The following is a 15,484-nucleotide window of genomic DNA, read 5'->3' as shown; positions in this document are numbered from 1 at the left end:
AAAAGGAAGAAAGATCCTATGAGGAGGCAGGGATGGCCATGGCTGACGGGGGAAGTTAAGAAACATATAAAGTTAGAAGAGAACAAGTATAACATAGCAAAGATAAGTGGGAAAACGGAGGACTGGGAAGCTTTTAAAGAACAACAGAGGATTACTAAGAAGGAAATATGCAGGGAAAAAATGAGGTACAAAGGTAAACTGGACAATAATATAAAGGAGGATAGTAAAAGTTTTTTTAGGTATGTGAAAGGCAAAAAAATGGTTAAGACTAAAATTGGGCCCTTGAAGACAGAAACAGGGGAATATATTACGGGGAACACAGAAATGGCAGAAGAATTGAATTGGTACTTCAGATCTGTGTTCACTGCGGAAAACACAAACAATCTCCCTGAGACAACAGCGGCTGAAGGACCTGAACTTAAGGGAATTTATATTTGCCAGGAATTGGTGTTGGAGAGACTGTTAGGTCTGAAGGTTGATAAGTCCCTGAAGGAGGTGGCTCGAGAAATCGTGGATGCGTTGGTGATTATTTTCCAGAGTTCGATAGATTCGGGATCAGTTCTTGCAGATTGGAAGGTGGCTAATGTTGTACCACTTTTTAAGAAAGGTGGGAGAGAGAAAGCAGGAAATTATAGACCAGTTAGTCTGACCTCAGTGGTGGGAAAGATGCTGGAGTCTATTATAAAGGATGAAATTACGACACATCTGGATAGTAGTAACAGCATAGGTCAGAATCAGCATGGATTTATGAAGTGGAAATCATGCTTGACTAATCTTCTGGAATTTATTGAGGATGTAACTCTGAAGATGGACGAGGGAGATCCAGTAGATGTAGCTTTTGATAAAGTCCCACATAGGAGGTTAGTGAGCAAAATTAGGGCGCATGGTATTGGGGGCAAAGTACTAACTTGAATTGAAAGTTGGTTGGCTGATAGGAAACAAAGAGTAGTGATAAACGGCTCCATTTTGGAATGGCAGGCAATGACCAGTGGGGTACCGCAGGGATCAGTACTGGGAGCGCAGCTTTTTACAATATATGATAATGATATAGAAGATGGTATTAGGAATAACATTAACAAATTTGCTGATGATACTAAGCTGAGTGGCAGGGTGAAATGTGATGAGGATGTTAGGAGATTACAGGGTGACCTGGACAAGTTAGGTTAGTGGTCAGGTGCATGGCAGATGCAGTTTAATGTGGATAAATGTATGGTTATCCACTTTGGTGGCAAGAACAGGAAGGCAGATTACTACCTAAATGGAATCAATTTAGGTAAAGGGGCAGTACAGAGAGATCTGGGTGTTCTTGTACACCAGTCAATGAAGGCAAGCATGCAGGTACAGCAGGTAGTAAAGAAGGCTAATAGCATGCTGGCCTTCATAACAAGAGAGATTGAGTATAAAACAAAGAGGTTCTTCTGCAACTGTACAGGGCCTTGGTGAGACCACACCTGGAGTACTGTGTGCAGTTCTGGTCTCCAAATTTGAGGAAAGACATTCTGGCTTAGTGCAGCGTAGGTTCACGAGGTCAATTCCTGGAATGGCGGGATTACCTTACACTGAAAGACTGGAGCGACTGGGCTTGTATACCCTTGAGTTTAGAAGACTGAGAGGGGATCTGATTGAGATGTATAAGATTATTAAAGGATTGGACACTCTGGAGGCAGGAAACATGTTTCCGCTGATGGGTGAGTGCCGAACCAGAGAACACAGCCTAAAAATACGGAGTAGACCATTTAGGACAGAGATGAAGAGAAACTTCTTCACCCAGAGAGTAGTGGCTGTGTGGAATGCTCTGCCCCAGAGGGCAGTGGAGGCCCAGTCTCTGGATTCATTTAAGAAAGAGTTGGATAGAGCTCTCAAGGATTGTGGAATCAAGGGTTATGGAGATAAGGCAGGAACAGGATACTGATTAAGGATGATCAGCCATGATCATATTGAATGGTGGTGCAGGCCCGAAGGGCAGAATGGCCTACTCCTGCACCTATTGTCTATTGTCTAATTATGACCCTCTTCTAATGCCATTTAAAATTACATCTCTGTTTTCAAGTCTGTTTCTTGTGTCCTAGTTTCAATGAGTGCAGGATGGGAAGCTCAAGTTCTTGCTTTTTTTTAGTGATATTTAAATGTTACGCAGAGAGGACACCACATACCACAGACTCACCAAACTGATGTCTCCTTTCTTTGCTATAGAGCAAGGATGAATTCCAATTCATCCAATGAATCTGGAGCAGTCTCTGACTGTCTGTCTTTGGGGCTTCACCTGGCTAGCTCCTCGAGGTGATGCTGATTGCTGGCTGGTGGTTCCTCACCTCACCCACTCCTCTTGGTAATATTGAGTCACTGCCTCACTTACTCACACCTCCTCATTATTTAGTGACATTTTGTTTGAAAACTTATTCTCTTAATTGGACCTTGCAATACCCAACAAAGTTTAACAGCGTTTCACTACAATAAGTGAAATCACAACATAAGTCAATATCAAAAGTGATTGTGAAAAGCAATATTTTATTAAGGCATTACCAAAAAATGATAAAGAGTAGTTAATTATACATATTGGCAACATTTGATTATATAATCTGTGATACCCCTTGGCAGAAACAAGGTAAGCCTTGCTGGTATGGTTCTGTGGTTAAGTTACATCACTGTTCAGTAATTTACTTATTACTTCCATGATTTGAAGTATATAAACATGGAGTACAACACAAAAGCAAAGAGGGGGAACCGTTCAGCCGGAACAGACAGAATGAAGATTTCTTTTTCCTCATCCTTGCTGCAAATCAGATTCTCCAATGTTTTGGTAAGCACTGGGGTGTTGTGTAATCTAATTATGATCAATTTCTTTTTCCAAAGTTGACCAGCTAGTTAATATGGATTGCAAATGTATTGATCACACATTGCTTTGCTTTAAGATTTGGAACAAATGTGTGGCAACTGTGAGATTCCTGCAGTTTCCAAGGCACTCTGTGCCTCAGTTAAAAAATAGAGTGGAGATGTTACAAATAACGACCTCTTTATTTGTTAATGCTATGAGTGTCACAATACCAGCTCCTCTGATTTGTCTCTGATTTGGAAACAAGTATTAAGAGTATAAGTTGTACTTATTTGTTGAATTTGCAATAATTTTATGGTAGGCAATAATAGAGCAGTAAAATTGGTTATATATAGATAATACAGAACAAAAGAAGCAAAAATTAAAGTCATGAGCTCAAAGAGTAGAGGTAGAGAGAGAGAGAAATAGCAACACAAAGACAGATAAGACAAGGGCAATACTCTCAGATTTTTCCAGGGAAACATGCAGGTTATTGATCACTGCAATAATCCTTCCTTTTCTGAAATGTAATGCTTGTGAAATTCTCTTTGATATGTCACCCGTGGATGCCACAAATCTTACACTTTCTTTGCTAGATTGTTCCTATAGGACAACTCCTGCTCCAGGTAAAATGAACATTTGATGTCCAGAAAACTGTATGCCATGAAAATGCCAGAAATGACTCAGCAGGATGTCAGCTGAAAAGTCCCCTAGACACTGTAAGTAATAACATTTCTCACATCCTTCTTTGATGTAATAAAACAGTGGACAAAAGCCTTCAGTACAGTGTTTCTGATAAAAATCATTGACTAGCCACAGGCTTGACTATGATTACATCATTAAGCTAACTGGACTAACTTCAGTGAATACTTTTATTTTTCATGTGACAAGGTCAATGTGCACATTACAAACATTTATATGCATCAATATCCAAGGAAGTAAAATCCTCCCTGCCACTGAATGAAGGGACCATGGCAAAATCATCTGGATATACAGGTGAGTGGTACACTGAGGACTTTCTTGATGCCGAGACCTAAGCTTTCCATTTTCCAACCAAGCATTGGTTCTTTCTACTGGATTATCACTCATTGTCACCATTATTATTTCCAAATTTTACCTCATTAATATACAGTTTCCCAGTTTCCTGCCATCCAGGTTGGTCAAGGGAGTGGGCCCTGGTCAGTCCTGGGGGTGTCAGTGGGATGAAAGTCAAGGCAGGGGCAGTGTTACCAGGGATATTGCTGTGCTGGTCAAATAGGGAAATTCCATGTTGAGGTTTGGGGGCATCAACCTGGAATTGTAGAGAGTTGAGGTTGGTGAAGGTGGAAAATCCGACTCATAAAGTGGGGAGAGAGAGTAGAGCGCGGGAGGTCATGGGATGCGGAGAGAGTACGGTTACCATTATCGTGACCTTGATGGTAGAAGTAATGTCTCACAATGTGGCCAGGATTAAGTTGTAGAGGTGGAGTTCAGGAGGTAAGGATGGGAGTGCCGGTCTCCCCACTACCTCTGCCCAGTATGCCACATCTTCCTTATTTGTCCTGCTCTGAGCAACTGGAGCAGGTGAGAGGATGTGATGGAGGCTGATGAGCTGGGAGAGCTTGAGCAATTTTCTGAAGAGGAGGATGAGGACACTAAGCAGGAGAGACATCATCTTCAGCATGAGCGGGTGCAGCAGTGTCGGGTGCTACAAATTGGACAGGACTTGATTGACATCCGGTTCTGGTAGGTGAGAGTTAGGTTCAGTGTTCATTGCTTGACAGCAGCATTGTTGGGGCTCTTTGGGCTGGCAGTCCATTTCTATTCGAGAGGCTTCTTTTCTATTGGTTTCTCTTGCTGAAACATTTGTAAGTTTTCTCTGTACCACATTGACCTAAGACACTGGGCTTCAATAGGCTTTGGAAAAGAGTCCTGGAGAGACGGACATGGTGAGGGGAAGGGGTAGGGCAATATTGAGGGGAATGGGCATGGAGAGGGTGGAGGATGGGGAAACAAGCACAAAGGCTGCTCTTAGCTTGCAATGAGAGAATGCCTGTCTGGGCACCCATAAAGTGATGTGATGGCCTACTGGTATTGTTGCTGCATTGTTAACCCAGTGACCCAGATAATGTCCTTAAGACCAGCATTCGAATCTTGCCATGGTAGATGTTGGAATTTGAATTCAATGGTAAAAAAGGATTTGGAATTAAGAGTCTAATGATGACCATGAATCTAGTGGCAGAAAATTCAATCTGGTTTACAATTGCCCTTTAGGGAAGGAAACTGCAATTCTTACCTGCTCTGGCCTACATGTGAGTCCAGACCCACAGCAATGTGGATGACTCTTACCTGCATTGTAGGCAATTAGGGACGGGCAATAAATGCTGCCTAGCCTGTGACACCTTCATCCTGAGAATGAATAATTAACTATGGTGCTAGGCGTGAGGTGGTAGTGGGGGTGGGGGTTAGTTGACAACTTTCTGCCAGAAATCTAGCTACATGCATATTTAACTTGTTGACAATGACAATTGCCTGGGAAAAGCTGATTACTTTTGAATGGCGATAATTTAAGACCTGTCCTGTTTTGGAGCACTATAACTGAATTCCATTCTCCCCCCATAATACTTGTAGAAAGCTGCAACTTGCAGCAGCCTGGTCATGTTTGAAGCTGGTGAGATCCATAGTGTTACAGTAGAATGCAGTGAACCAACAACAGCTAGTCCCACACAAGCACCACCGACAACATCAACTCCAATATCATTATTCATTGCAACATCATCGAAAACTCCAACTTCAACACCAACATCAACACCATCATCATTGAAAAGCAGTCACTCATCAGATGAAACCTGGAGAGTAATAACTTTGTGTTTTTGATTTTCATACTCATTGTCCCTAATACAATGGGCTGTCATCTTATTTAGCAGCCTCCTGTGCAGCACTTTGTCAAAAGCCTTTTGGAAATCCAAATAGATCACGTCCACTGGTTTTGTTTTTGTCTAACTTGCTTGTTACCTCCTCGAAGAATTCCAACAGAGTTCTCAGGCATGACTTCCCCTTGAAGAAGCTCATGCTGATGCCACCCTATTTTACCATGCACTTCCCCAGACTTTGCAATCTCACCTTAATAATTGACTGTCATCAATGACCAACATCAGGCTAACAGGCCTGTAGTTTCCTGTCTTCTGCATCCATAAAGGACATTTTTTAATACAGGTTTTTTTCCAACATTTGACAATAGTTTCATGGTCATCATTAGACTCTTAATTCAACATTGTTATTGAATTCAAATTCCACCATCTGCTGTGGCAGAATTTGAAGCTTGGTCCCTAGTGCATTACTTGGGTTTCTGGATTAGCAGTCGAGGGTGTGGTGCTGGAAAAGCACAGCAGGCAAGGCAGCATCCCAGGAGCAGGAAAGTCAATGTTTTGGGCAGGAGCCCTTCATCAAAAATGAGGTCTTCATCAGAAATGAAGGGTTCTTGCTCCTTGGATGCTGCCTGACCTGCTGTACTTTTCCAGCACCACACCCTCGACTGCTAATCCAGAAACCCAACTCATGCACTAGGGACCAAGCTTCAAATTCTGCTACAGCAGATGGTGGAATTTGAATTCAATAACAATGTTGAATTAAGAGTCTAATGATGACCATGAAACTATTGTCAAATGTTGGAAAAAACCTTTATTAAAAAATGTCCTTTATGGATGCAGAAGACACTCTCTCGACTTTGTTCTCCAGCATCTGCAGTCCTCAGTTTCTCCTTTCTGGATTAACAGTCCAGAGATATTACCCTATGCCATCGCCTGTTATTCTTGTAAAATCCTGTGAATATCACCCTAACTGATCCAATCCCTCTTCATATGCCTGTCCTGCCATTCCATATGGTCACTACAGCACTCCTAGAAATGGATCTACACACATTCTTCACCTTTTGATTATATTTTCTTCAACCTCTAATAGGCACAAATGATCCTAAATTGTCAAATTTTTTCAATCTCCATGTTCAAATTGGAATTATGATTACAGTGTAAGTTCAGATGGTGCCCAAGTACTGATCTTTGTGGAACCCCACTAGTCACTGCCAACCAGGCATAAAGATGGCCCATTTATTCCTACATTGTTTTCTGTCTATTGGCTACTTTTAAGTCTTCAATAGCCTTCCCAAAATTTTGAGTGTTGGAAGATAGCCACCTAATGTGTCCATTATCTTTATTGCCGCTTTCGTCTGGGGTGTAGCTCATTTAGTCCAAGAATTTATCATCTTGCAATCCAGAATGCATTTCAATTACTACCTCTTTAATAATACTATTTTTGTTTTCATTCCTCAGTTTCACAAGTCCCTTTGATTGCATAATATTTTCTATATCTTCTTTGATGAAGACAGACAGAAAGTAATTAATTATTTAAGAATATAGAAACTGGAGTCAACTGCTCATCTTGTTCAGCCTGCCCTACCATTCAATACGATAATGGGTGACCAAAAACTGCCTTTGACTCACTGCATCCCTTTTAAAGCATTGGAAATTAGCAATCTGTCAAACTCTACCTTAAACATACTCAAAAGAATGAGCCTCACAGCTCTTTGTGGTAGAGAATCCCAAAGGTCACACCCTTCTGAGTAAAGCAATTTCTCTTCTTCCCACACATAAGTGACATTCCCCTTATTTTAAATTTATTTTTAATTGGTTTTAAACTCTCCAATCAGAGACAACATCTTACCTGCATCTATTCCTTTATTTGTTTCAATTAGGTCACCTCTCACTCTTCAAACCTTTAGAGAATACAGGGCTAGTTCCCCAATCTCTCTTCATAAGACCATCCCACCATCCCAGGAACAATTCTGATGAATTATCCTTGCACTCCCTCCACTATAAAGATTTGTTTCTAAGATAAAGCGAACAATATTGCACTCAGTACTCCAGGGGTGGTCTAACCAAGCTATGTTATCTACCTAGACTTCCAAAAGGCCTTTGATGAGGTGCCTCACGGGAGGTTGCTGAGTAAGCTGAGGGCCCATAGTGTTTGAGGTGAGCCACTGGTGTGATTTGAGGATTGGCTGTTTGACAGAAGGCAGAGAGTTGGGATAAAAGGTTTTTTTTGGAATGGCAACTGGTAACAAGTGGTGTCCCGCAGGGTTCAATTTTGGGGCCCCAGGTGTTCACTTTATATTTAAATGATCTGGATGAAGAAACTGGGGGCATTCTGGCAAAGTTCACCATTGATACGAATTTAGGTGGATATGCAAGTAGTTCTGAGGAGGTGGGGAGGCTGCAGAAAGATTTAGATAGTTTCGGAGAATGGTCCAAGAAATGGCTGATGAAATTCAATGTGAGCAAATGCGAAGTCTTGCATTTTTGAAAAAAAAAGCACAGATAAGAACTATTTTCTAAACGGTGAGAAAATTCATAAAGCCAAAGTAAAAGAGATCTGGGAGTGCTAGTACAGGATTCTCTAAAGGTTGACTTGCAGGTTGAGTTGGTTCTTAAGAAAGCAAATGTAATGTTGTCACTTATTTCAAGACGATTGGAATATAAAAGCAGCGAGGTGCTACTAAGACTTTATAAAGCTCTGGTTAGACCCTATTTAGGATACTGTGTCCAGTTTTGGGCCCCACACCTCAGGAAGGACATACTGGCATTGGAGCACGTCCAGCAGAGATTCACACTGATGAACTCTGGAATAGTAGGCCTAACATACAATGAACGGCTGAGGATCCTGGGATTGTATTTGTTGGAGTTCAGAATATTGAAGGGAGATCTAATAGAAACTTACAAGATAATGCATGGCTTAGAAAGGCTGGATGCTGGGAAATTGTTTCCATCAGATGGGGATACTAGGACTCGTGGGCACAGCCTTAGAATTAGAGGGGGGTCAATTTAGAACAGAAATGAGGAGACATTTCTTCAGCCAGAGAGTCGTGGACCTGTGGAATTCACTGCCACGGAGCGTAGTGGAGGTCGGGATGTTAAATGTTTTCAAGGCAGAGTTTGATAAATTCTTAATCTCGCAAGGAATTAAAGGATACGGGGAGAGTGTGGGTAAGTGGTGTTGACTTGCCCATCAGCTATGATTGAATGGCAAAGTGGACTCGATGGACTGAATGGCCTTGCTTCAACTCTTATTCCTTATGGACTTATGGTCTTAATAATTGAAGCAAGACTTCATTACTCCTGTACTCAAATCTTTTTGCAATAATTTCCATTAGTTTTCCTAATAATTTGCTGTACGTGTATATTAATCTTCAGGGATTCATCACCACATTCCCTTTGACCATATACGCATCCGAACTGTTTATCATTGAAAAAATATTCTGCACACCTTTTCTCCTACCAAAGTAGATACCCTCATACTTTTGCATGTTATGTTCCTTCTGCCATGGTCTTGTCCACTCACTAAACCTGTCCAAAATCTTCTGAAGCCATTCCCATCATCCTCATAACACACATTCCCAGTCAGCTTTGTATCATCTGAAAATTTGGAAATATTACCTTTGGTCTCCACCTCCAAATTTTTTAGTTTTAGGTTGTGAACAGATGGCGCTCAAGTACTGATCCTTGTGGTATCCCACTAGTCATTGCCTGCCAGGCATAAGAATGGCCCATTTATTCCAACGTTGTTTTCTGTCTGTTGGCTAATCATTAATCTATACCCGTGAATTACCTCCTATCCTAGTCAGCCTTATGTGGGGGTCTGCATGGAAAACCTTCTGAAAATCAAAATGTATCACATCTATTGACTCTCCTTTGCCAATTTTGTTAGCTATGTCTTCATAAAATTCAAGTTTAATAAACATGACGTTTTGTCACAGATCCGTGCTGACTACGCCTACTCTGATCGTTATCAACCAGCTATCTATGTATCACATCCTTTATGATAATTTCTAGCATTTTCACGACTACTGATATAAGGCTAATAGTTCTGTAGTTCCCTATTACTCTCTCACTCCCTTCCTAAATAGTGGACTGACACTTGCCTACCTTCCAATCCACAGGAAACATTATAGGATTATAAAATTTTAGAAGATAATCACCAATGCATTGACAATTTTCTTCAATCTTCGAGGATGAAAATCATCTGATCCTGGGGATTTATCAACTTTCAACCTCTTTAATTTCTCTAGTGCAATATTCTTACCAATGCAAATTTTCTTCAGCCCTTCATCTTCCTCACTACTTGGATCTCTACTTCTGAGAGATTCCTTGCATCTTTCGCAGGGAAAACAGACACAAGGCCATAATTTAGCTTCTTTTCCCACATTTTAAATTCTCCTGACTGTGTCTTTACTGGACCCACATTTGTTTAAGCCAAATATTTCCTTCTTATATACCTATTGTAGCTTTTACAGTCATTTTCATATTTTTTAACCAGATTTTATTCATATTCTATTCTCATTATATTTATCAATTTCTTTTTCCTCCTTGGTTATACTTCCCATCTATTGTGCTCCCAATCCTCAAGAATTGCTGCTATTTCTGGTAACTTTATAAGCCTTTTCTTTTAATATTACGCAATCCCAAACTTCCTTTGTTAGCTATGGTTGACTGACCTTCAGGAGTTTTTGCATTTTGAAGGAATGTATGAATGCTGTGAATCATTTAATAGCTCTCGTGCAATCATACCTTTTAATGCATTTTTCGCAATTCACCTCAAGCAATTTGTGCCTCATGCCTTCAAAATTTCTCATACAAATTTAACGCCTTTGTTTCAGAATGAACTGCTTCCCTTTCAAACATAATGTAAAATTCAGATGTGTTGTGGTTTTTCATTTCGAGATGTTCTTTTACAACAAGATCCTTTCCCTTTTCCTATACATGATACAATTACATATTATGTACTCTATTTGGTTTCTGAACAAAGCTGTTTAGAAGACCTTTCCTAAGACAGTCCAGAACTTCTACTTCCACAGCTTTAGTGCTCAGTTGGTTCATTCAGTGTATATGCAGATTGAAGTCACCCATGATTAATGTGTTGCCCATGCTACAAGTTTTTCACAAACTCCTGATTAATACCATGTCTATTAATACACTACTATTTGGTGCCTTATAAATAACTCTAATCAATGTTTGATATCCCTTTCTATTTGGTAACTCCACCCAAACAGATTCAACATTTTATTCTTCAGATCCGAGATTCTCCCTTACTAATGTACTGTTCCCAAGCCCTATTATCAGTGCACCTCCTCTTTCCTCCTGTCAGTCCTTCCTAAATATTGAATATCCAGTTCCCAGTCCTGGTCACCATGCAGCTATGTTCCTGTAATCATGATTAGATCATGACTTTGAATCTCTATTTTTGCCTCTTGAGCATTTACATTCTTGCAAATGCTGTGTGCATTCAGGTAGAGCACTTTTTACTTTGACATTACTCTGCTTTCGAAGCATACTCGATGCTCGACTTTGTTTTACTTGCCTTCCACTTTTCCTGGCATCTTTTTGACTTCCTGTCGCCAACTTTACTCCTTTCAATTTAGGTTGCCTTTCAGGTTCCCATCTCCCTAAACAAGTTAGTTTAAGCCACCCCAACAGCACTAGCCAATTTCCTGAAAAAGGTATCAGTCCCAGTTCCATTAAGGTGTAACTCGTCCAACTTGTGTAGGTCCCACCTGCCCCGGGACTGGTCCCAACTCCTCAGAAATCTGATGCTACCCCTCCTACGCCAGTTCTTCAGCCAAGTATTTAAACTATCAATTCTCTTTTTCTTATGCTCACTAGCACCTGGCTTTGGGAGTAATCCAGAGATTACTGCCCCTGAGTTTCTACTTTTTAATTTCCTTCCTAAACCCCTGATCTTTCTTTCGGGACCTGATCTTTCTTCCTACCTATGCCATTGGTACGAATATGGACCAAGACTCCTGGCTGATATCCCTCCTTGAGAATACTTTCCTGCTACTGTTCCTTGACGCCCTTGACCCTGGAACCTGGGAAACAGCTCATCACCCTGGAATTACATTCATTACTTATACAGAAACACCTATCTGATCCCATGGCCATGGGACCCTCTATAATTAGTACTCGTCCATTCTTCTTCCTTACAGTTGACTCAACCATGATGCCGTGGGATTGGCTATGGTTGGACTGCCCTGAGGAACTATCGCCTTCACCAGTTTGCAAAAAGGAATATTGATTTTCAACCACAATTGATTCAAGGACTCCTGTACTAGTAACTTGGTTTTGCCAAACTGTTCAGTAGTTATCCATTTCCTCTCCCAGTTGCCATTATAAATTCCCCTATCCCCACTTGTAAAAGCCACCTTTGTCCTTGTTAATGTTTTCCTCATCACATACCTAAATAAGATTTTACACTTCACCTTTGTTTCTTACTAGCTTGTATTCTTTTTTACTTTCCTTTCTCAGTTTCCTTGTCATTCTTTGCAGGGTTCTAAAGTGTTCTCAATGCTCATACTTAACATGTTGTTCTCATATCTGAATGAGTCACTTCCCTTGATATATGCAATCTGTAAATTCTTTTGTTAGCTATTACCAATTCACCTTCTCATGTTAATGTTTGTATTTTAAAGGAGTGTTTATCTGTTGTAGACCGTGTGGTATTTCTTTAAATGCTATCCTTTTCCTGTCAGTCACCAAATCATTTGATGTATTTTCCCAATCCACAATAGCAAACTTGCCCCATCATGCACTCATAGCTTCACTTGTTTGGATTTAGTCATAGAAATGGATACAGACATTTTGGTCCAACTCATCCATGCTGACTATATGTCCTAAATTAATCCAGTCCCATTTGCCAGCACTTGACCCACATCTCTCTAAGTTCCTCCTAGATGCTTCTTAAATGTTGTAATTGCACCAACTTCCACCACTTCCTCTGGCAGCTCATTCCATAAACGCCCCATTCTCTGTATGAAAATGTTGCCCCGTAGGTGTTTGTAAATCTTTCCTCTCTCACCTTAAACCAAGCCTTCTAGTTTTGGACTCCCGTACCTTCGGAAAAAGACCAAGCTATTCACCTTTCCATGCCCCTCATGATTTTATAAACCACTATAAGGGCACCCCTCAGCCTCCAACACTCCAGGGAAAATAGCCCCAGCCTATTCAGCCTTTCACTATAGCTCAAACCCTCCAGCCCCAGCAACATCCTTGTAAATCTTTTCTGCACCCTTTCAAGTTTGACAGCATCTTTCCTATAGCAAGGTGACCAGAATTGAATGCAGTATTCCAAAAGTGGCTTAACCAATGTCCTGTACAGCTGCAACATGACATCCCAACTCCTAAACTCAATGCACTGACCGATAAAGGAGGAGAAAGTGAGGACTGCAGATGCTGGATATCAGAGCTAAAGAAGGGCTTATGCCCGAAACGTCAATTCTCCTGCTACTTGGATGCTGCCTGACCTGCTGCGCTTTTCCAGCAACACATTTTTCAGCACTGACCAATAAAAACAAGCATACCAAATGCCTTCTTCACTACCATGTATATCATGTCTACCTGTGACTTCACCTTCAAGGAACAGTGAAACTGCACACCAATGCACCACAGGGCCCTATCTTTAAGTGTATAAATCCTGCCCTGATTTACCTTACCAAAATGCAACACCTCTCATCTCCCTAAATTACTCCTTGGCCCATCTTATCAAGGTTTCATTGTGCTCTGAAATAACCTTCTTCACTGTCCAATACATCAACAATTATGGTGTCATCTGCAAACTTACTGCTCTGACTCCAATCTTTCTGATGAAGGACTTTTGCCCGAAACATCGATTTCGCTGCTCCTTGGATGCTGCCTGAACTGCTGTGCTCTTCCAGCACCACTAATGCAGAATCTGGTTTCCAGCATCTGCAGTCATTGTTTTTACCTCTCCAATCTTTAGATTATGCCCTTGATCCCAGCCAGTAGAAATATTTTGTCTCTATCTGTTTATTTACATGTCTTGGAATTTTTGATCCAATCACACCTTACCCTTTGAAACTCTGGAAAACGCAACCCTAGTTTACATAATCTTTCCTTGTAATTTTCCCCTTGGAGCTCAGATACCTTTCTGCAAAAATCACACTGCTCTCCTTCTGAAATCAATATATCCTTCTTACAGAGTTATGTCCAGAATCGAAAGCAGTATTAAAGGCAGTGGCTAATCAGGCATTTTTACAGTGTAGATATGACTTCCACACCCTTGTATTTTAGTCCTCAGGATATAAAGGTCAGAATTCCATCTACCTTTTTTTGATTATTTTCTGCATTTATTCATGACATTTTAATTATCTATGTTGCTGGACCAAATATTTTTATTTGGGTCTCACTGTTTCCAGTTTTCCAATATTTAGGAAATACCCTGTTCTTCCCTTTGTAGTCCCAAAGTGGATGCCTGTATTGAAATCTGTTTGCTGCAGTTTACGTATAACTTAATGTGTAAACAGACATAAGTCTCAGGCGCAGTTTGAAATGTTCGGTTAAATAATATGTTCAGCTCTTCAAGTGGGGTTTGGACCCACCATTCTGCAGCTCAGAAAAAGGCAGTTGTACAACTGAGCTAAGTTGTCACACTGCTATCCAGGAGTGACTTAAACCTATCCATGTGGGACAGGCTGCAGAAAACTGAAGCTGGGCAATTCACAGATTTCACCGTAACTAAGTCCAGACTGGGGTTGAAGTTTTGGGGCGGGGGCGCGTGGAAATTAAAACAACTTTACTTCCTCTGGCCTTAAAGAAAATGCATTTTTATGTCAGGAAAACACAAGCACAGCAGGAAACATTATGGATCAAAAGGAAAAAAAATAGTTGAAACTGAAGAAAGCATAACTCAAAATGGGGAAAGCACAAATCAGGAGGGAGTAAGTCCAACTGGAGAGGAGGAAAGGACCATTCCAGGAGAGGAATATATGGCTCTCGCTCTCAAAGGATCTATAACAACAACTCACTAGACTGAAGGCATGGTAAAACGCAGACACAGTATATGTTACCAAAGATTATTTGTTATTTCTTTGAAGAGTAAATTGTCCTTTTTTCTGCTTAATTTTTGTGTTACAGAATTACAACTTGCAAATATGTTTGTTCGTGTTTACCATCTGCATGCGTAATAACCTAATCCATTTTTCCACTCAATGCCCCTATCTTTTTATTGAGCGTTATCTTTTGGTTTATTCACTCATGTTATGTTGCTATCATTGGTGGAGATAGCATTTATTGCCAGGCGCAAATGCCCCTGAGAAGATGCTTCTTGAACCGGGGCAGTCTATGTGCTATACGTAGACCCACAATGCCATTAGGGAGGGAATTCCAGGATCTTGATCCAGCGACACAGAAGAAATGGCGATATATTTCCAAGTCAGAATGGTGGATGGCTTGGAAAGGAACTTACAGCTGGTGGTATTTCAATGCATCTGCTGCCCTTGCGTCTCTATAGTAGCAGTGGTGTGGGTTTGGATGATGTAGTTAGCTTGATTCAGAATGCAAATAGTAGTAGGGGAATTAATTACAATATTCTGACCAATATTTATTTGTCAATCAACATATTAGAAATATTGTAGTCGATTTCTTGTCAGTATGAGCTTGCTATGACCACATTGGCTGCAGCATTTCACATGTTACACAGTTCAAAGCGCTGTAAAGCACTTTGTAACATCCCAAGGGGCAGTGGATACCAGGAACTCTTTTCATTTATCCATATCCAGTCTGTTATTGAAACCATATTTAAATATTGGTTTGGTCAAATGTAATAGGTTTATATTCAGAAAAAAAATGC

At 40.6% G+C, this 15,484-nt stretch overlaps 1 long non-coding RNA gene across 1 annotated transcript; it reads left to right on the top strand.

Annotated features, from left to right (window-relative positions):
• Positions 1 to 3,430: 3,430 nt before the first annotated feature.
• LOC122551981 lies at positions 3,431 to 15,031 on the top strand. Its single transcript, XR_006312242.1, has 3 exons — positions 3,431 to 3,531; positions 3,704 to 3,808; positions 14,470 to 15,031. It is a non-coding gene; the product is annotated as an uncharacterized LOC122551981 (long non-coding RNA).
• The last annotated feature ends 453 nt before the right edge of the window (positions 15,032 to 15,484 follow it).

Source organism: Chiloscyllium plagiosum, chromosome 7, assembly GCF_004010195.1.
Source record: "Chiloscyllium plagiosum isolate BGI_BamShark_2017 chromosome 7, ASM401019v2, whole genome shotgun sequence".
Taxonomy (NCBI): Eukaryota; Metazoa; Chordata; class Chondrichthyes; order Orectolobiformes; family Hemiscylliidae; genus Chiloscyllium; species Chiloscyllium plagiosum.
The sequence above is the reverse complement of the archived record's forward strand: the minus strand, read 5'-3'. Positions and strand labels throughout refer to the sequence as shown.